This window comes from Entelurus aequoreus, linkage group LG06 (assembly GCF_033978785.1).
Source record: "Entelurus aequoreus isolate RoL-2023_Sb linkage group LG06, RoL_Eaeq_v1.1, whole genome shotgun sequence".
Classification (NCBI taxonomy): Eukaryota; Metazoa; Chordata; class Actinopteri; order Syngnathiformes; family Syngnathidae; genus Entelurus; species Entelurus aequoreus.
In genome coordinates, this window is record NC_084736.1 from 79549673 (window position 1) to 79572173 (window position 22501).

General features: G+C 39.7%; 1 long non-coding RNA gene across 1 annotated transcript in view; it reads right to left on the bottom strand.

Annotated features, from left to right (window-relative positions):
• LOC133652644 (uncharacterized) overlaps positions 1-18759 on the bottom strand; it is a 201715-nt gene extending 182956 nt beyond the window's left edge. The window contains exon 1 of the long non-coding RNA XR_009826605.1: positions 18488-18759. This is a non-coding gene — a long non-coding RNA (uncharacterized LOC133652644). The remainder of the gene's footprint in view (positions 1-18487) is intronic.
• Positions 18760-22501: the final 3742 nt, after the last annotated feature.

The window sequence follows — 22501 nt, forward strand, 5'->3', positions numbered from 1 at the left end:
AATATATTTCAGTGAATAACTTATTGTTCAAATCTGTATATAAATATGTACATAAAGTGTTGTAATTATATTGTAAAATGGATGGATGGATGGATGGATGGACGTTTAAAACAAAACTGTTATTATTAATTAGTAAGTATACATTTTTTTAGCCTTTTTAGAGAAAATCATATCATTGTAGTAAATTATGCAAATTACTCGATGATGTCATGGTGACCACGCCCATAGCCACGCCCCCGCCACCACAGGTATCTTGGCAGTTTATGGGAAACACTGATAGTTAGGGAAAGTAAATTAAAAAGTACTTTTATCTTTAATCATGATCATGATTTCTGGTTATGTTAGGCCAGCTGGCCCTGACGGCACACCACTGGGTATCGAGTTATGATGCGTGACCTTTGTGTTGGTGTGTTGTTCATATTTCCTAACTTAAGAGTCTGCAATGATGTGGATGAAACATTCCAAATTGTTTACTTACAAAAAGTGTTCGAATGCCCGCAAATAGGAAAGTAAAGAAGAGAATGTTGGATTGTGTTTCTATAGATTAATGTATGTCGTACTTTAATACTGCATGTGTGCTCGTTTTAAAAACTGAATCTTGTCCAATAAAAGAAAGTAAAGAAATTACCGTCATTGTTTGCACCACTCACGCACATAATTAACCAACATTGTCTCATTCTCATTCCACACTTTAAACAAAAATAATACGTATTAGTGCAGTATATAACGGTAAAACACTGGTTTTAGCAGTAGTGTACAGTATTAAAGGAACAAACAAGCACATGTTCTTCTGGTGGTCCATGCTTGACATCGAAAATTATCTGACAAGTCAATTATTATTACTATTGTGTATTTGTCTACTACAGGTCTAGTTGATGGATGATAAGGGTTTTGTTGCCATAGAGCAAATTGTATAGTAACTACTGTACATCACAAACACAGCTTTGTTGTTGAAAGCTGTTAAGCGTGCCTTAGCGTGGCCATGGATGAAGTGCTGGCGGTCCAGAGTCGGGACCCACCCGGGGTGGACCGCTCACCTGTGCATCGGTTGGGGACATCTCTGCGCTGCTGACCCGTCTCCGCTCGGGATGGTCTCCTGCTGGCCCCACTATGGACTGGACTCTCACTATTATGTTAGATCCACTATGGACTGGACTCTCACTATTATGTTAGATCCACTATGGACTGGACTCTCACTATTATGTTAGATCCACTATGGACTGGACTTTCACAATATTATGCTAGACCCACTTGACGTCCATTGCATCCGGTCTCCCCTAGAGGAGGGGGGAGGAGGGGTTTTTTCCTTGCCCTTATGTGGGCTCTGAACCGAGGATGTCGTTGTGGCTTGTGCAGCCCTTTGAGACACTTGTGATTTAGGGCTATGTAAATAAACATTGATCGATTGATTGATTGTTTCTCCTGTCGGGGCGGCAACCGGGTAGGAAGGAGGAGGCGACGTCGTCATTCTTGGGTACTCGCAAACAATGCCAGAGTTTTCAGAACCTTCCCGACCTGGAATCAGTTTACCAAACTTTCGTTTCAGACCACACAAAACGCTGTTTCATGGGGATAAAAGACTGAAACGGAACATATCTTCCCCGTTTCCGCCTAAAAATGGGTCTGTGGGTACAGGCTCTTAGTTGGCGGATATGTCCGTATATGGTGGTTTACTCGAAAAAGCTTTCCGCCATTTTTATTTAGCTGTGGTCCGAAGTTGTAGTCAGTATATTTTCCTCCATCCTCTTGTTGGGGGGGGGGGGGAGACTGGCTCGTACGTAGATGCACATGCATGCTAAAAAAAATCTCCCGCTGTTGCAAGTTGTAAAAAAAGTAGTAGTTCGAAGTTATATCTGTCAGTAAACTCGATACGAATATAATGCATCACAGATATACCAAAAAAACATCTTACACAGTTGTGCCTCACTAAATCGCACTTTGAATAAATCAAACAAAGCACTAATATGAGTCAGTTTAGGAGACTGTTCAAACTACAAGTGTTCACAAAGTACACAGAACAATAATTATGATGAACATCTCGAAACCGTTTTTTTTTTTGAGATAAAGTTTATTTATGTATTTAATATTTGTTTAGTTACTATGGTATATTATTTATGTATTCACTGTTCTGTTACAGAGAACAAGGAAATGGGATAAAATGGTTATGATATGAAAAGGGGTAAGGATTAAATAAGCTCAGCTTCTTCTTACTCCTTTTCGGACATGCTGTAATGAAACAACTGGAAATATGTGACCTGTGCTGGCAAAATGAGTCACAATGAGGACATTTTAAAAACTGAGTTATTGTTATTTACACATTCTCCATCTAAAGACCTTCAACATGATACATGGTTTGTTGGAATCGGACAGAAAATGACCGAGTTACATCCGATTGAAGTCGACCAAGTTTGAGGGTCCGTTTTGAGAAAAACCAGCTTAAAGTTTACTGTTCCAGAACAGAATGTTCCAAAACAAAACTCCATAGCAACCATACCTTAAAAGTCCTTGTAGCAACACCAAAATTGGTACAATTAAAGTCAAATCCCATGTCTAAAGGAAAAATATATATTCAACTCTGTTGAAAACGGTTATGTACAAAAATTTCAACACTGTTATGTCACAGTTTTTTTGTTCACTGGTCAGTTTGTCAGCTGGTCAGCTGTCCGTAATATTCCTGACCAGCAGCACTAAGAAGATTCGCCGACTGCAGTGAATTTAGCGCACTTGCAACCGCCTGTGTACCCACTCCACCTTCTAAATCCATTACGGAATGTAAAACAGTCTAACTTATCCACAAAAATAATAATTAAATGTTCGAAAATCACCTTTTTTCACCAAATATTCTGCTCAAATTACTGTGTTGTTTTTCATCAGGGCGCTGCCATGATACCACAATGCACCGCGCGGGGTGATTCAACCAATGAGGGTACGCCTCACAGCGACCGCTGTTCCAGTTAGCAACAAGCCGGATTTGTTTACATCGGGACAGGTTTAAAAACTTGTATTATATTGGTTCAGAATGGCGTCATCGGGAATTCCATGCTCATTTTTAGAAAGTAGGTAAACTTGGCGTCACAATGATACCAAATATGGCTAGGGGGATTCCCCCTTATTGCCGCGAGGGAGCGTTGAAAACACTTGATTTTCTCAAGGAATTTTAACACAAAGGACTAATTTCTGAAGACATACCTCGTACAAAACCTTCAAATAAAGGTGATTTAAGATGTTTTCTTGCTATTTCGATGATTGGGATCGCTAGATTGTAGCTTTATGGACTAATTTTTGTGAAAATCTAAATTTCAGCCAAGATAAAACATTTTCACTTATTTGCCTGTAAGTCAAAATTAGCCTGTGCGTATTCCGACTCATTTTGCCAGCACGGGTCACATATGTGATGCATTACATTGCATCGTATGCATGCTCCAAATAAACTGAAACTGAACTGAAACTGAAGTTTGCGGCTTCACTCTCTATTGCTTTTTTTAATAAGCACATTCTACTATTTTTGGCCTAAATTAAACATTTGCAAGCATAAAAAGGGCTAAATGAAGTCGAAATGTGTTGTATTGATATTGTTATTGGCCACTAGATGAGAGTGTGCAGTTTAACATGGTGGCCTCTGACTGGCTCAGCCTCAACCGGCATCCAGTCGCTTTCCCTCATGCTTATTCATGACTGTCCGTTTCCAAGGAGCAGATCCTTCCACATGTTCAAATATAAAATATTTAACTTGGAAGGTGGTCGCCATTTCTACACTTTCTTGAATATTTTACGATTTACCGTTCACTTTCCTCGTCTTTGAAGCACTGCCACCAGAAGAGTCTGCTTCAAGTTGAAGTTTAAAAAGTCATGTTGTCCTTCCTCAGTGTAGCTACATGTGACTACTTTCTTTTTTCGATTAGATTTTCTTCCTTCGTGCACATGGGAGCGCAGCATAACCACGAAATGTATTTAGGTAAAGGAGAAACACTTGGGCATTAGGAATGCGTCTCACGAGATTGCGTCGGTGTGACTAGTGAAGTGTCTTCCGGTGTGTGTCTGACTGTACCGTCCTAATAAGTAGACAAATATCCCTAATAACGCAAGTACATGCAAGGACCATGCACGTTAGCACAAAGCCCATACACACAAACATCAGCCCTGCCTTACCTCCTGCTGTTCCCCTCCAGCACACACACAGATTCAGTGACACACAACCCATCTGTTCCACTCTCCAGACCTTACATCTGGCCTGACGTGAACCATAACTTGGTTCAACGCAAACACGTGCAGACACCGTGAAGCGTCACAGCAAACTGAGTCGGTCGATACTGTTGCTGCAGCATCAGCATGGCACCGGGCACAAAACACATGGCAGCTAAAACAAAATCTAATCTGGCTCTGAAAGGGCTTTTTTAAAATGAAGGCAAAAAAAGCAGACTGGATGAATCGAATCCTCAGGATCGCAAGCCTATTGTGTTTTGACTGCGGGGAGCTGGTGCTGTAGCTTTGCAAAAGGATAATGCAAGGGAAAAATAGCCTTTCCGAGCGTCTGACATGCGTTAATCGGTAACAAACTCAGATGGCCAGAGGACTGAATAGCCTGTGTGTGTGATCCTGTATGCAAAACCAACTTACATAACCCAGAATCATCACATTATCACCGGAGTTTGCTGCGCGTTGAGCAGCCTGCCATGTGACCTTCAGTATCTGTTGCGTTGACGTGATGCATGTGACACGCTGATGACAATTAAACATAGAGCAGGCAGGAGACATCTGGCACCGTGGTGACTTAGCGGACATGATGCAATGTTGACCCTTCAGTGTCAAAACACACAGTTTCTGTCACATCTGTGGACACAGAAAATATAAAGGCATCCAACAGATGTGTGGTGCGCATGCAGGAATACACAGACTCAATTATATCAGTATCAATCAGGGATGGGCATTGGGTTACATGTATGTGTTTAACTATAGGGAACGCTAGCATTGCATAATTGCTCTCTTTACCCCAGCCAACATCCCTGCAAACGGCTGACTACAACAGTCAATCACTCGGCGCTTTTATCGAGTCAGACAAGCGCTCACATTCACACAGTGGAGATTGATCCCACGCTGCATGCATGGAAGTCCAGCGAGTCGACCACAAGACTGCAATCGAGCTGACGCCAAATTAACAGCATGTTCGTATTTGCGGCAGTGCACTGGTAGATAATGTTGTTGTCTAATTTGCAACATGGGGTGAGCAAAAATAATTAAAAAGCCAACAAATAAGTTTAATAATAAAAGTTGACTTTCTTCTGTCGCTTCTTTTTGTCATTTTTTTGAATATCTCAAACAAGACCCAGCAGCCTCTTAAGGCTTTTAAACTGGGGAAGCGATTTTCATTTCAGTCTGCAAAAGTCGCGAGGTTTGTCGATTTGTTGCTAGTCGCTTTTTGAAAAATAAGTGGTATACTTTTATAGCGCTTTTCTACTTTTAAGGTACTCAAAGCGCTTTGACACTATTTCCACATTCACCCATTCATGGCGGGAACTACCATGCAAGGCCCTAACCACGACCTCGACCTATCAGGGGCAAGGGTGAAGTGTCTCGCTCAAGGACACAACGGACGTGACGTGGTTGGAAGAAGGTGGGGATCGAACCAGGAACCCTCAGGTTGCTGGCACGGCCACTCTCCCAACGGCGACACGCCATTCCCCAGTGGTATCTCAACCTAAGAGCACATTGTTTTCCTAGACCAAGCTCATGACTCGGAATACTCTTAAAGGGGAAGTGCACTTTTTTTGGGAATTATACCTATTGTTTACAATAATCTTGAAAGGCATGACGACGGATGTATTTTTCTTTTTTAGACATTCTAAATATTCAATAAATTTGATTTAAAATTTGCTTACACTGGAGCGATTTTGCCTATAAAGCCCTTAAAAAACATCCAAACACATCCAATAAAGTATACATACATACTATACAGTTTCCCATAAATTGCCAAGATACCTGTGGCGGTGAGGGCGTGGCTATGGGCGTGGCTATGGGCGTGGTCACATGACATCATCGAGTAATTTGCATAATTTAAGGCTCAAAAAAGGTATACTTACTAAATAATAATAACAATTTTGTTTTAAACGTCCATCCATCCATCCATCCATCCATCCGTTTTACAATATAATTACAACACTTTATGTACATATTTATATACAGATTTGGACAATAAGTTATTCACTGAAATATATTTATTAATTGTGGTTCTTACAAAAAATATATCTTATAAAATATAAAAGCTAAAATGTCTCTTAAAGCTCTGCCCTTTTAATTAGTGCATACTAAATAATTTTACTTTAGCCTACTACTACAACCATATTATTTACCAGCAACATAAAGTGAAACAGAGGCATAGGTGTCCTGCCACAGTCAGTAACAAATAAACAGAAAACAGTAGTGGTCAAATACAAATAAGGCAACAAGAGAAGTATCCTACACTTCTCTTTTGTAAAGTAAATCTGAACAGCCTATATCGGCATCTACATAAACTATATGATTTGCCTGAGAAGCTGGACAGGACAAAAAAATAAAAAAATTTAAACAAATATATATATTTTTTTTAAATTTGTGGCGGACGTAATTCTTTCGTGGCGGGCCGCCACAAATAAATGAATGTGTGGGAAACACTGCTATAAGTATATATGTAATATAGTGGCAGGCACATTTATAATACCAATTTATTATTTACGTATTTTGATCATTTTAAGCATATGCGGCGCATTAATTTAAAAAACATTCTTTTTTTTTTTGCAACATCACTGATTATTACTCACTGCAGACTTAATGACAGCCACCAAAAATAACAAAACATCACTTACTGTATAAGGTCTGCTGCCATTAGGATGCAGACTGCTGGAATGTTCATATATTCCCATTTAGATGAAACATGACTCATAATCCTCACAAAAAGACGGACAGTGGGACAAAGCGTCTTTTCATGTCATCCTTGCCATTCCAGGGTCTAATTTGGCTGTCAAAGTGTATCAGCATGTTAGAGTACGTCCACAGCCTTCTTCTATCCAGGTGGGAGGCATGATTTATTATGTATAGTAAAATTCCAGGTAACAGGGAAGCGAGAAAGCAGCAGACCACTCAATGATGTGAACATCGGCACACATGTTAGTGATCCCAGGGCCGCTGTAAATAGTTTGTCTGCGTTTGAACTTATAATAACCATTTCACTAATACTTAAATAGAGTATTGTTGGACAGTTATTTATTGGGTTTTAAGGGCGGAATAAAGGACCTCCCTTTGGCTCCCCTGAAAGCGTACTTTTATTTACGTTTATTCCGAAAATATAACTTTTTTTTTTTAAATCCATCCGTCGTCATTTCATAACGATTGTGAACGATAGGCAAAAAATTCCAAAAAAAAGTGCAGTTCCCCTTTAAAGCAGCCCCACCCATTGAAACCATATTAATCTGTGCTTGGCCCTCCCAGAACAACACAATTTTAAAATTTAAAGTTACTTTTACAAAGAAAAATGACCTTCCATCCATCCATCCATCCATCCATCCATCTTCTTCCGCTTATCCGAAGTGAGGTTGCAGGGGCAGCAACTTAAGCAGAGAAGCCCAGACTTCCCTCTCCCCAGCTACTTCGTCCAGCTCTTTCCAGGGGATCCCGAGGCGTTCTCAGGCCAGCTGGGAGACATAGTCTCTCTACCGTGTCCTGGGTTTTCCCCGAGGTCTCCCATCGGTCGAACGCACCCTAAACACCACCTCAGGGAGGCGTTCGGGGGGCATTCTGACCCATGACCATATGCCCGAACCACCTCATCTGGCCCCTCCCGATGTGGAGGAACAGCGGCATAACGCTGAGCTCCTCCCTAATGACAGAGCTACTCACCCTATCTCTAAAGGAGAGCCCCGCCATCCGACGAAGGAAACACCTTTTGACCGCTTGTACCCGAGATCTTGTCCTTTCGGTCATAACCCAAAGCTCATGACCATAGGTGAAGATAGGGACGTAGATCAACCAGTAAATTGAGAGCTCTGCCTTTCAGCTTAGCTCCTTCTTCACCACGAAGGACCGATACAGGGCCCGCATAACTGCAGACGTTGCACCGATCCGCCTGTCGATTTCACGATTCACTCTTCCCTCACTCGTGAACAAGACCCCCGAGGTACTTGAACTCCTCCACTTGGGACGGGATCTCCTCCCCAGATGGCACTCAACCCTTTTCCGGCACACACAGGATCACGGTCAATAAAGGTGGATTGTTCCGTGCAGCATGGTGGAACAGGGGTTAGTGCATGTGCCTAACCCCTGAGGATCTTTCCGTACGGAGTTTGCATGTTCTCCTTGTGACTGCGTGGGTTCCCTCCGGGTACTCCGGCTTCCTCCCGCCTCCAAAGACATGCACCTCGGGATAGTTTGATTGCCAACACTAAATTGGCCCTAGTGTGTGAATGTGTGAATGTTGTCTGTTTATCTGTGTTGGCCCTGCGATGAGGTGGCGACTTGTCCAGGGTGTACCCCGCCTTCCGCCCGAATGCAGCTGAGATAGGCTCCAGCACCCCCCGTGAACCCAAAAGGGACAAGCGGTAGAAAATGGATGGATGGATGGATGGTCCGTCCAGGATTATAATGAATATTGTTTCTTCCCTATTGTTTACTACTGCAGTAACTTCTAACAGACATTTCCGCCATGTTTGATCGAGGAAATACGCCAACAGCTGATCACTATGATCAAACTCAAGTTAATCTATGTTAATACCAATTAATAATAACAGCTTTGTTTTTAAATGTATGAACACATTTTTTTTAAAGTACGTACACATTTTTTCAGCCTTTTTAAATAAAATCTTATCATTGTAAGTTATACAATGCTGTCATGGTGACCACGCCCCTAACACTGCCTCCACCGTCCCGTGTATTTAGGCAATACCGTCCCAGGTATTTAGGCAGTACAGTCCCAGGTATTTAGGCAATCTAGGGGAAAACCTGGATGCAAACCTCTACCAACTGTGCAGAGTTGTAGGAACAACCTACATAGACAGACAATCCTATTATGATGTGGTTATGTGCAAGGACGAACAGTTATCACCGAATGTATGTAATGAATTTATGGGAAACACTGGTATGTCTATGTGTGTGTGTGTCTGTGTGTGTGTGTGTGTGAGAGAGAGAGAGAGAGAGAGAGAGAGAAACATGTGAAGTGTGCATGAGGCAAGATGGGAAGGAGGCTGGCTGTCAGGATGTGGAGTCCATTGTCTGTCCGACAATAAAGATATCCAGTCTTCAGGAGTCCTATGGTGCTCTGAATAGAGGCATTAACATCTGGGGTCAGAGAGCTGCACAATGTGTATGTGTGTGTGTGTGCGTGCACGTGTGTGTCTTTGTCGAAATTGTCCGAGATTAAACAGATTTTTTTAAGGCTTTCTGTCCAAACTGGGAATCATGCAAAAGAGAAAGTGATTTACCGACTTGGCAAAATCCTCCCCTAACCTGCATCAAATCTAGCATAATCTACTCTGCGTATTCATATTTAAGGATTATGTCTATTTCTAAGGGTCGTTGAACTTGATGTGACAAATTACAAGGTAAGTAAACAGAATTGCGAATGGATTATCCTCTGCTTTATACCCAATCCAAATGTCAATGTCTTGCTGCAGCTAACACCGCTGCTATGACAGTCCACTTGCTTTGCTGTTGACTCAGTGACACACAAAGATGACAGCAAACTGTGCAGCAAATGACGGCTATAAAAACCCCTGAATATCTACAAAGTATATTGACAGGAAGTAAGAGTGTCTTGCCCCTTCCTCCTTCATCATACAAACCCAGTTTCCATATGAGTTGGGAAATTGTGTTGGATGTAAATATAAACGAAATGCATCCATCCATCCATCTTCTTCCGCTTGTCCGAGGTTGGGTCGCGGGGGCAGCAACCTAAGCAGGGAATCCCAGACTTCCCTTTCCCCAGCCACTTCGTCCAGCTCTTCCCGGTGGATCCTGAGGCGTTCCCAGGCCAGCCGGGAGACATAGTCTTCCCAACGTGTCCTGGGTCTTCCCTGTGGCCTCCTACCGGTCGGACGTGCCCTAAACACCTCCCTAGGGAGGCGTTCGGGTGGCATCCTGACCAGATGCCCGAACCACCTCATCTGGCTCCTCTCCATGTGGAGGAGCAGTGGCTTTACTTTGAGCTCCCCCCGGATGGCAGAGCTTCTCACCCCATCTCTAAGGGAGAGCCCCGCCACCCGGCGGAGGAAACTCATTTCGGCCGCTTGTACCCGTGATCTTGTCCTTTCGGTCATAACCCAAAGCTCATGACCATAGGTGAGGATGGGAACGTAGATCGACCGGTAAATTGAGAGCTTTGCCTTCCGGCTCAGCTCCTTCTTCACCACAACGGATCGATACAGCGTCCGCATTACTGAAGACGCCGCACCGATCCGCCTGTCGATCTCACGATCCACTCTTCCCTCACTCGTGAACAAGACTCCGAGGTACTTGAACTCCTCCACTTGGGACAGGGTCTCCTCCGCAACCCGGAGATGGCACGCCACCCTTTTCCGGGCGAGAACCATGGACTCTGACTTGGAGGTGCTGATTCTCATCCCAGTCGCTTCACACTCAGCTGCGAACCGATCCAGTGAGAGCTGAAGATCCTGGCCAGATGAAGCCATCAGGACCACATCATCTGCAAAAAGCAGAGACCTAATCCTGCAGCCACCAAACCAGATCCCCTCAACGCCTTGACTGCGCCTAGAAATTCTGTCCATAAAAGTTATGAACAGAATCGGTGACAAAGGGCAGCCTTGGCGGAGTCCAACCCTCACTGGAAACGTGTCCGACTTACTGCCGGCAATGCGGACCAAACTCTGGCACTGATCATACAGGGAACGGACCGCCACAATCAGACAGTTCGATACCCCATACTCTCTGAGCACTCCCCACAGGACTTCCCGAGGGACACGGTCGAATGCCTTCTCCAAGTCCACAAAACGGAATACAATGATTTGCAAATCATTGTATTCCGTTTATATTTACATCCAACACATTCCCCAACTCATATGGAAACGGGGTTTGTATTAACACTAACGTCTCTCAAAAAACCTGTTCCACCCCTCATGTTCTGTCTGTTAGTTAACTGGCACTGGCACCATTCACCTTGTAAAAGTCGGAAAAAACACCCCCTCCTCCTAAACCACCACTCTACCCCCCTCCTTAAAAAAACAAACAAAAAAAACCCCATTACTTCTTGCTGTTCATGTGTGGACCCCTGCCCCCACCCCAATAATTACAGCAATCACTCAACTGAAGCTAATACTTCCCTCATTAAGGCAAAACACCATGAGGGAAGAACAGGTTGTGGAATTATAAGAGTTTAACTGCGGCAAACATGTAAGCTTTAACAGGTTTTACTGGGAAAGTTGTGCAGGATATACATATATCCACACTTGAGGGGGAAAAAAAATGTTCAACGAGATATTGATGGTGGGAAATTCGCACCACTGCACAGTCTTCTCTAGCACACCATAAAGATTCCCAATATGGTCTCGGCCTGTCTAGATTGGTGACCAATGTGTGAAAATGATGTCTCTCTTTCGCAATTTGAGCCCGATAAATGCTGGCATTCAAGTGTCCTCATTATTTGGACACAAAACACTGCTGAACCTAGACCTAAACCAACCCCAGCCCTATTTGCTTAGGTCACGTCCACACAAATATGGATATTTTAAAACTAAGTATCAGGAGTGTGAGAAAGCTCCAATATCGAGATTTTTTTTTAGGTGATTCACCCCCTTGGTTGATTCCTTTCCAACTGCTTCAGACCGCAGTGCGCTTTATTTACTCTATTATGAATGGGAATAAAGTTGCACCACAAAGCAAGCCGGGGGGAAAAAAACAGTTTTTTAAAGAGCGAAACGATGCCGACACGTCCCAGGAAGAGGTTTTCATGGCAACAGTTGCCTCGGACTCGTCTGGAGCTTTGTCTACTTTGAACCACTTGAACTCATTCAGACCATTCAAGGTTTTTACCATTTTCAAAAAAATTCCCGCTTTTTCCGAAATTCCAAACATGTTTCAGGAATTTTCTACTCTACTTCAACAATTCTAAAAAAAATCCTGGATTTCCCATAATTATTATTTTTTTTTTGCATTTTTCCCATTTAAAATGAGTTGGCCATTTTTCTAACTTCCACTATTCCCACATTCTTCAACCCATTCAAACCATTCCACCTTCAACACATTCAACTCATCCGGAACATTCAAACTACCATTTTTCCACATTCAACAAATTTCCAGGAATTCCCGTTTTTTTAACCCTTAAGTTTGACTTCTCCTTTCGCATTGTTCAACCCATTTCAACCGTTCCACCGTCAAAACGCTCCTCATATTTAGGACAAAACCCAAGTCGGTTAAGGATCTAGAAAAATTCCTGGTTTTCCCAAAATTGCAGAAATTACTCAATTAAAAACTCATAATTTCTTGACCAATTCAAACAATTCCAACACCAACTAATTCAGCTCATTCAGGACATTTATGCTCTTAATCATTTTGAAAAAAATCTCGCTTTCCCCAAAATTCCCAAATTTCCAGGAAGTTCCCATTGAAATTAATGACACAATTTTTCAAACTTCAACTATTCCCACATTCTTCAACCCATTCCTCCTTTAACACATTCAACTCATCCTGGACATTAAAACTAATATTTTTCCAAATTCAACAAATTTCCAGGAATTCCCGTTTTTTTAACCCTTAAGTTCAACTACTACTTTCACATGTTTCAACCGATTTCAACCGTTCCACCGTCAAAACGCTCCTCAAATTCAGGACAAAAACCTAGTTGGTTAAGGAACTAGAAAAATTCCCGGTTTTACCAAAATTCCAGGAATTTCTCAATTAAAAACTGTCACTAATTCAAAATTTCTTGACCGATTTAAACAATTCCAACACCGTACCAATTCAGCTCATTCAGGACATTCATGCTCCTAATCATTTCTTTAAAATAATCCCACTTTTCCCAAAATTTCCAGGAAGTTCCCATTGAAATGAATGGGACATTTTTCCAAGTTGCACAATTCACACATTTTTCAACCTATTCAAACCATTTTTTAAGGGATTCACCCCCTTGGTTGATTAATTTTCAACTGTTCCTGGCCGCAGTGTGCTTTATCTACTCTGCTATGAATGGGAAAAAAGTTGTGCCACAAAGCAAGTCGGACAAAAACCAAGTTGGTTAAGGAACTAGAAAAATTCCCGGTTTTCCCAAAATTCCAGGAATTACTCAATTAAAAACTCATCATTTCTTGACCGATTTAAACAATTCCAACACCAACCAATTCAGCTCATTCAGGACATTCATGCTCCTAATCATTTTCCAAAAAATCCCACTTTTCCCAAAATTCCCAAATTTCCAGGAAGTTCCCATTGAAATAAATGAGACATTTTTCAAACTTCAACTATTCCCACATTCTTCAACCCATTCAAACCATTCCACCTTCAACACATTCAACTCATCCTGGACATTCAAACTACCATTTTTCCACATTCAAAAAATTTCCAGGAATTCCCGTTTTTTTGGTAACCTATTTCCACCCTTAAGTTTGACTACTCCTTTCACATTGTTCAATCCATTTCAACCGTTCCACCATCAAAACGCTCCTCATATTCAGGACGAAAACCAAGTTGGTTAAGGAACTAAAAATAATTCCCGGTTTTCACGAAATTCCAAGATAATTCATCATTTATTGACCGATTTAAACAATTCCAACACCAACTAATTCAGCTCATTGAGGACATTCATGCTCCTAATCATTTTCCAAAAAATCCCACTTTTCCCAAAATTCCCAAATTTCCAGGAAGTTCCCACTGAAATTAATGAGACATTTTTCAAACTTCCACTATTCCCACATTCTTCAACCCATTCAAACCATTCCACCTTCAACACATTCAACTCATCCTAGACATTCAAACTACCATTTTTCCACATTCAACAAATTACCAGAAATTCCCGTTTTTTGGTAACCTATTTCCACCCTTAAGTTTGACTACTCCTTTCACATTGTTCAAACAATTTCAACCGTTCCACCGTCAAAACACTCCTTATATTCAGGGAAAAAACCAAGTTGGTTAATGAACTAGAAAAATTTCCGGTTTTACCAAAATTCCAGGAATTTCTCAATTAAAAACTGTCACTAATTCAACATTTCTTGACCGATTTAAACAATTCCAACACCAACCAATTCAGCTCATTCGGGACATTCATGCTTCTAATAATTTCTTTTAAAAAAATCCCACTTTTCCCAAAATTTCCAGGAAGTTCCCATTGAAATGAATGACATCATTTTTCAAACTTCAACTATTCCCACATTCTTCAACCCATTCAAACCATTCCACCTTCAACACATTCAACTCATCCTGGACATTCAAACTACCATTTTTCCACATTAAACAAATTTCCTGGAATTCCCATTTTTTTAACCCTTAAGTTTGACTTCTCCTTTCACATTGTTCAAACCATTTCAACCGTTCCACTGTCAAAACGCTCCTCATATTTAGGGCAAAAACCAAGTCGGTTAAGGATCTAGAAAAATTCCCGGTTTTCCCGAAATTGCAGAAATTACTCAATTAAAAACTCATAATTTCTTGACCAATTTAAACAATTCCAACACCAACCAATTCAGCTCATTCAGGACATTCATGCTCCTAATCATTTTGAAAAAAATCTCGCTTTTCCCAAAATTCCCAAATTTCCAGGAAGTTCCCATTGAAATGAATGGGACATTTTTCCAAGTTGCACAATTCCCACATTTTTCAACCTATTCAAACCATTTTTTAAGGGATTCACCCCCTTGGTTGATTAATTTCCACCTTCTTCAACCCATTCAAATCATTCCACCTTCAACACATTCAACTCATCCTGGACATTCAAACTACCATTTTTCCACATTCAACAAATTTCCAGGACTTCCCGTTTTTTTAACCCTTAAGTTCAACTACTACTTTCACATTTTTTCAACCCATTTCAACCGTTCCACCGTCAAAACGCTCCTCAAATTCAGGACAAAAACCTAGTTGGTTAAGGAACTAGAAAAATTCCCGGTTTTACCAAAATTCCAGGAATTTCTCAATTAAAAACTGTTACAAATTCATCATTTCTTGACCAATTTAAACAATTCCAAAACCAACCAATTCAGCTCATTCAGGACATTCATGCTCCTAATCATTTTGTTTTTAAATCCCGCTTTTCCCAAAATTCCCAAATTTCCAGGAAGTTCCCATTGAACTGAATGGCACATTTTTGCAAGTTGCACAATTCCCACAGTTTTCAACCCATTTAAACCATTTTTTAAGGGATTCACCCCCTTGGTTGATTAATTTCCACCTTCTTCAACCCATTCAAATCATTCCACCTTCAACATGTTCAACTCATCCTGGACATTCAAACTACCATGTTTCCACATTCAACACATTTCCAGGAATTCCCGTTTTTTTAACCCTTAAGTTCGACTTCTCCTTTCACATTGTTCAACCCATTTCAACCGTTCCACCATCAAAACACTCCTCATATTCAGGACAAAAACCAAGTTGGTTAAGGAAGCAGAAAAATTGCCGGTTTTCTGAAATTCCAGGAATTACTCAATTAAAAACTGTCACTAATTCAGCATTTCTTGACCGATTTAAACAATTCCAACACCAACCAATTCAGCTCATTCATGCTCCAAAATCATTTCTTTAAAAAAAATCTCACTTTTCCCAAAATTTCCAGGAAGATCATTGAACTGAATGGCACATTTTTCCAAGTTGCACAATTCCCACATTTTTCAACCTATTCAAACCATTTTTTAAGGGATTCACCCCCTTGGTTGATTAATTTCCACCTTCTTCAACCCATTCAAATCATTCCACCTTCAACACGTTCAACTCATCCTGGACATTCAAACTACCATGTTTCCACATTCAACAAATTTCCAGGAATTCCCGTCTTTTTAACCCTTAAGTTCGACTTCTCCTTTCACATTGTTCAACCCATTTCAACCGTTCCACCGTCAAAACACTCCTCCTATTCAGGACAAAAACCAAGTTGGTTAAGGAAGCAGAAAAATTGCCGGTTTTCCGAAATTTCAGGAATTACTCAATTAAAAACTGTCACTAATTCATCATTTCTTGACCGATTTAAACAATTCCAACACCAACCAATTCAGCTCATTCATGCTCCAAAATCATTTCTTTAAAAAAAATCCCACTTTTCCCAAGATTTCCAGGAAGATCATTGAACTGAATGGCACATTTTTCCAAGTTGCACAATTCCCACATTTTTCAACCTATTCAAACCATTTTTTAAGGGATTCACCCCCTTGGTTGATTAATTTCCACCTTCTTCAACCCATTCAAATCATTCCACCTTCAACACGTTTAACTCATCCTGGACATTCAAACTACCATGTTTCCACATTCAACAAATTTCCAGGAATTCCCGTTTTTTTAACCCTTAAGTTCGACTTCTCCTTTCACATTGTTCAACCCATTTCAACCGTTCCACCGTCAAAACACTCCTCACATTCAGGACAAAAACCAAGTTGGTTAAGGAAGTAGAAAAATTGCCGGTTTTCCGAAATTCCAGGAATTACTCAATTAAAAACTGTCACTAATTCATCATTTCTTGACCGATTTAAACAATTCCAACACCAACCAATTCAGCTCATTCAGGACATTCATGCTCCTAAACATTTTCAAAAAATCCTGCTTTTCCCCAAATTTCCAGGAAGTTTCCATTGAAATGAATGACATCATTTTTCAAACTTCCACTATTCCTACATTCTTTAACCCATTCAAATCATTCCACCGTCAACACATTCAACTCATCCTGGACATTCAAACTAACATTTTTCCACATTCAACAAATTTCCAGAAATTCCCGTTTTTTTTGGTAACCTATTTCCACCCTTAAGTTTGACTACTCGTTTCACATTTTTTAACCCATTTCAACCGTTTCACCGTCAAAACGCTCCTCACATTCAGGACAAAAACCAAGTTGGTTAACGAACTAGAAAAATTCCCAGTTTAACCAAAATTCCAGGAATTTCTCAATTAAAAACTGTCACTAATTCATCATTTCTTGACCGATTTAAACAATTCCAACACCAACCAATTCAGCTCATTCGGGACATTCATGCTTCTAATAATTTCTTTTAAAAAAATCCCACTTTTCCCAAAATTTCCAGGAAGTTCCCATTGAAATGAATGACATCATTTTCAAACTTCAACTATTCCCACATTCTTCAACCCATTCAAACCATTTCACCTTCAACGCATTCAACTCATCCTGGACATTCAAACTACCATTTTTCCACATTCAACAAATTTCCTGAATTCCCGTTTTTTTTAACCCTTAAGAATGACTTCTCCTTTCACATTGTTCAAATCATTTCAACCGTTCCACCGTCAAAACGCTCCTCATATTTAGGACAAAAACCAAGACGGTTAAGGATCTAGAAAAATTCCCGGTTTTCCCGAAATTGCAGCAATTACTCAATTAAAAACTCATAATTTCTTGACCAATTTAAACAATTCCAACACCAACCAATTCAGCTCATTCAGGACATTCATGCTCCTACTCATTTTGAAAAAAATCTCGCTTTTCCCCAAATTTCCAGGAAGTTCCCATTGAAATGAATGGGACATTTTTCCAAGTTGCACAATTCCCACATTTTTCAACCTATTCAAACCATTTTTTAAGGGATTCACCCCCTTGGTTGATTAATTTCCACCTTCTTCAACCCATTCAAATCATTCCACCTTCAACACATTCAACTCATCCTGGACATTCAAACTACCATTTTTCCACATTCAACAAATTTCCAGGAATTCCCGTTTTTTTAACCCTTAAGTTCAACTACTACTTTCACAACATTTTTTCAACCCATTTCAACCGTTCCACCGTCAAAACGCTCCTCAAATTCAGGACAAAAACCTAGTTGGTTAAGGAACTAGAAAAATTCACGGTTTTACCAAAATTCCAGGAATTACTCAATTAAAAACTGTCACTAATTCATCATTTCTTGACCGATTTAAACAATTCCAACACCAACCAATTCAGCTCATTCATGCTCCAAAATCATTTCTTTAAAAAAAATCCCACTTTTCCCAAAATTTCCAGGAAGATCATTGAACTGAATGGCACATTTTTCCAAATTGCACAATTCCCACATTTGTCAACCTATACAAACCATTTTTTGAAGGGATTCACCCTCTTGCTTGATTCCTTTCCAACTGCTTCAGACCGCAGTGCGCTTTATTTACTCTGCTATGAATGGGAATAAAGTTGCACCACAAAGCAAGCCGGGGGGAAAAAAAAAAAAAAAAACGTTTTTCAAAGAGCGAAACGATGCCGACACGTCCCAAGAAGAGGTTTTCATGGCAACAGTTGACCGGTAGCCTCTCGGACTCCTCTGGAGGCTTCGTCTACTTTGAAGCCATCACGTTAAAACACAAACAACGTCAACAAACTTACCTTGTTATTATTATTAATATGATGATTATGAGCGGGCAGATCACGACGATGCTGTGCGTGTTACTCCGCCGTTACAAGCGATATCCTTCCTCCTTCCTCCTCCTCTTCTCCGCTAATCACCGATTTTTTTTTCTTTGAAGTTATAAATCAATCCACAACGCTCCTCTTGTCTTTCGGCCCCTTCCCTCCGTTAGAAAAAAAATGTCCATAAAAAGCTGGAGATCCCGTCATGTAGTTTGTCCACACACGAAGGAAGTGGCCGAGCGCAACTCTCGCTCCCAAGGCTTTGTAACAGGAAACCCGAGGAAGAGGAGGAGGACGAAGAGGAGAGAGAGAGAGGGAGAGAGAGGGAGAGAGAGAGAGAGAGGGAGAGAGAGAGACAACGTGTCTTCTTCCAAGTTGCACACGCACATGGGTGGAGGGATGAAGACGTTAGCGTGTGCTCCTGCGGCACATCACAGCAGGACTTTTTTTTTTTAGGAAAGAAAAAAAAAGGCAGCCCCACCAACCAACCAACCAACCAACAGGTCCCCGCCCATTGGCGCCTCTCGACAAGGACCCCCAACACAGGCCAGCCAGGGGCCCCCAGCGGCCATTAACTGCCAACCTCTATTGTATGAAGTGAATGATCTTTTTTTTTTTTTTTTGGTACTCGCCGGAGCTTTGAAACTGTGTGCCGCATGCCGGATGAAAGACAGAGACCAATAAAGAGGTGACAATGACAATTCAATTAGTTATTCAGTTAAAAGGGGATTAATTGTGTGAATGCTGCAAAGCATTCACACACATGGTTTTCTACACCAAAATTAATCTATTATTATTATTGTGTGAATGCTTTGGAGCATTCACACATATGGTTTTCTACACCAAAATGCATCTATTTATTATTATTGTGTGAATGCTCCAAAGCATTCACACGCGTGGTTTTCTACACCAAAATGCATCTATTTATTGTGTGAATGCTCCATTCACACATGGTTTTCTACACCCAAATGCATCTATTTATTGTGTAAATGCTCCAAAGCATTCACACAAATTCATCTATATAATTCAACTTCAACGTATGGTGTGAATGTTCCAAAGCATTCACATATATAGTTTTCTACACCAAAATTCATCTATTTATTATTATTGTGTGAAAGCTCCAAAGCGTAATTTTGGTTTTGTACACCAAAATTAATCTATTATTATTATTGTGTGAATGCTTTGGAGCATTCACACATATGGTTTTCTACACCAAAATGCATCTATTTATTATTATTACTGTGTGAATGTTCCAAAGCATTCACACATATAGTTTTCTACACCAAAATTAATCTATTTATAATTATTGTGTGAATGCTCCAAAGCATTCACACACTTGGTTTTCTACACCAAAATGCATCTATTTATTGTGTGAATGCTCCGTTCACACATGGTTTTCTACACCAAAATTCATCTATTTATTGTGTAAATGCTCCAAAGCATTCACACAAATCCATCTATTTATTCAACTTCAACGTATGGTGTGAATGTTCCAAAGCATTCACATATATAGTTTTCTACACCAAAATGCATCTATTTATTATTATTGTGTGAAAGCTCCAAAGCGTAATTTTGGTTTTGTACACCAAAATTAATCTATTATTATTATTGTGTGAATGCTTTGGAGCATTCACACATATGGTTTTCTACACCAAAATGCATCTATTTATTATTATTACTGTGTGAATGTTCCAAAGCATTCACACATATAGTTTTCTACACCAAAATTAATCTATTTATAATTGTTGTGTGAATGCTCCAAAGCATTCACACGCGTGGTTTTCTACACCAAAATGCATCTATTTATTGTGTGAATGCTCCATTCACACATGGTTTTCTACACCAAAATTCATCTATTTGTTGTGTAAATGCTCCAAAGCATTCACACAAATTCATCTATTTAATTCAACTTCAACGTATGGTGTGAATGTTCCAAAGCATTCACATATATAGTTTTCTACACCAAAATGCATCTATTTATTATTATTGTGTGAAAGCTCCAAAGCGTAATTTTGGTTTTGTACACCAAAATTAATCTATTATTATTATTGTGTGAATGCTTTGGAGCATTCACACATATGGTTTTCTACACCAAAATGCATCTATTTATTATTATTACTGTGTGAATGTTCCAAAGCATTCACACATATAGTTTTCTACACCAAAATTAATCTATTTATAATTGTTGTGTGAATGCTCCAAAGCATTCACACGCGTGGTTTTCTACACCAAAATGCATCTATTTATTGTGTGAATGCTCCATTCACACATGGTTTTCTACACCAAAATTCATCTATTTGTTGTGTAAATGCTCCAAAGCATTCACACAAATTCATCTATTTATTCAACTTCAACGTAAGGTGTGAATGTTCCAAAGCATTCACATATATAGTTTTCTACACCAAAATGCATCTATTTATTATTATTGTGTGAATGCTCCAAAGCATAATTTTGGTTTTGTACACTAAAATTAATCTTTTATTATTATTGTGTGAATGCTTTGGAGCATTCACACATATGGTTTTCTACACCAAAATGCATCTATTTATTATTATTACTGTGTGAATGTTCCAAAGCATTCACACATATAGTTTTCTACACCAAAATTCATCTATTTATATTTATTGTGTGAATGCTCCAAAGCATTCACACGCATGGTTTTCTACACCAAAATGCATCTATTTATTGTGTGAATGCTCCATTCACACATGGTTTTCTACACCAAAATTCATCTATTTATTGTGTAAATGCTCCAAAGCATTCACACAAATTCATCTATTTATTCAACTTCAACGTATGGTGTGAATGATCCAAAGCATTCACACATATGGTTTTCTACACCAATATTCTCTATTTATTATTATTATTGTGTGAATGCTCCAAAGCATTCACACATATGGTTTTCTACACCAAAATTCATCCATTTATTGTGTGAATGCTCCAAAGAATTCACACATGGTTTTTTACACCGAAATGCATCTATTTATTGTGTGAATATTCCAAAGCATTCACACATTTGGTTTTCTGCACCAAAATTCATCTATTGTATGAATGCTCCAAAGCATTCACACATGGTTTTCTACACCAAAATTCATCTATTTATTGTGTGAATACTCCAAAGCATATGGTTTTCTACACCAAAATTCATCTATGTATTATTATTATTGTGTGAATGCTCCAAAGCATTCACATATATGGTTTTCTACACCAAAATGCATCTATTTATTGTGTGAATACTCCAAAGCATATGGTTTTCTACACCAAAATTCATCTATGTACTATTATTATTGTGTGAATGCTCCAAAGCATTCACATATATGGTTTTCTACACCAAAATTCATCTATTTATTATTATTATTATTAAACATATTGTGTGAATGCTTTGGAGCACTCACACAATTAAGTTGAAGTTGATTAAATAGATTAATTTTGGTGTAGAAAACCATGTGTGAATGCGTTGGAGCATTCGCACAAGAATAATAATAAATAGATGAATTTTGGTGTAGAAAACCATGTGTGAATGGTTTTCTACACCAAAATTCATCTATTATTATTATTATTATTGTGTGAATGCTCCAAAATAATATTCGGGAATCGCTGGCTTTCCCTTCAAAAAATTCCCCAAATTCCCAGATTTCCCATAATTCCAGGTTTTCCGGGACATTTTCCCCATTCAAAATGAATTGGCCATTTTTCAAACTTCCACCATTTCCACATTTTTCCACCGATTCAAACTATTCCACCTTCAACATATTCCACTCAAACCCTTTCTTCACCCTTTTTTCTGGCAACTACTCCTTCCACATTTTTCGACCCACTTCCACCGTTCCACCGTCAAATCGTTCCTCTTTGCATCAGCTCTGCTCTTTCAATGTCTTTAACGTCCTTTGTGTTCTTTGATGTTTCCCTCTTACACACATGTGCATGTTCATGTGTGCTGTGGCTATGAAGTTTTTTTCTCCCCGGGGCCCAGGCTTTGACTGAATATTT